The following is a 1,044-nucleotide window of genomic DNA, read 5'->3' as shown; positions in this document are numbered from 1 at the left end:
CAAGCTTTAGCTATAAACACTCATTAAACATCAGAAGTTCGCTCCAGAAAAGTCCTGTGTGTAGAGGCATTAGCAGTAGTTCATTTCTCATATACCAGAAAAAATGGAACAGAACAGTTATAGTGGCACAGAATTTTCTTTTAATATAAATATACATATATTTTAAAACAAGGGTGGCAGAACACTAAACAAAGTGGCCCAGTGGCTGGGGGGCTTGACTCTGCAGACAAATACATCAGAATACTACATGGAGGGCACGTCCAGCCGCTCCCGGGCGCGGGCGCGGGCACAGACCACCCTGGACTCCAGAGGGGCCGTGATGCTCAGCTCAAGCTCTGGGAGAAGCTACACATCAACGTGTTGCTTCCTGGTCCGCTCTTGGGGGCTCCGAGCGGGCCCAGCCCAGCCTCCGTGGAGGCCGGCTGGGCGGGCGGTGGCACCAGGCAGCTCCCTCCTCAGGACACTGACGACATGAGGGACATGGGTCCATGGCCTCGGTCCTCCCGCAAGTGTGCGGGACGTGGCCCTCACCCAGCTCAGTTGCTCCCCAGCCCCGGGGAAGCTCTCACCGCAGGTAACAATCGATGGCGGACGAGAAAGCAGCCAAACCTCCACAGCCAGCGGCTCCCGCCTCTAAGCCCGCTCTGAAACCGATGGCTCCGCCCGCGATGCAGCCGCTGATGACGCGGTTCTTCCCATCCGACTTGCCTCGGTAAGATTCCACCGAAGATCCGTGCAAGAGAACGTGGCGCCCACGATGGCGGTTTTTGACATAGGACATTCCTCTCTGCCCCAGGTCTTTAAGGACTTCTCTCGCAGTCGGTGTTCGGTAGGGGTCCTTGGGGTCAAAGCCCACGTTGGTGTCAATACCGGCGGTGAGCACCCCAAATGCGCCTCCCAAGACGAGCATCCCTGCAGGCCCGCGCTGCCTTGAAGGCCCAGCTTTCCATGGCTCAGTATCTGCTGCTCGCTCTTGGCCGGACTCGGGATCCGCCGAAGCTCCCAAGCTCCAGGCTCCGGGGCTGACGCTTGTCACCAACCAGG

General features: G+C 58.1%; 1 pseudogene; it reads right to left on the bottom strand.

Moving 5' to 3' along the window:
* Window positions 1–451: 451 nt before the first annotated feature.
* Window positions 452–1,037, bottom strand: LOC101661159 (annotated as a pseudogene).
* Window positions 1,038–1,044: the final 7 nt, after the last annotated feature.

This window comes from Echinops telfairi, unplaced genomic scaffold, assembly GCF_000313985.2.
Source record: "Echinops telfairi isolate 266 unplaced genomic scaffold, ASM31398v2 ScPeMD7_7413;HRSCAF=8451, whole genome shotgun sequence".
Classification (NCBI taxonomy): domain Eukaryota; kingdom Metazoa; phylum Chordata; class Mammalia; order Afrosoricida; family Tenrecidae; genus Echinops; species Echinops telfairi.
The sequence above is the reverse complement of the archived record's forward strand: the minus strand, read 5'-3'. Positions and strand labels throughout refer to the sequence as shown.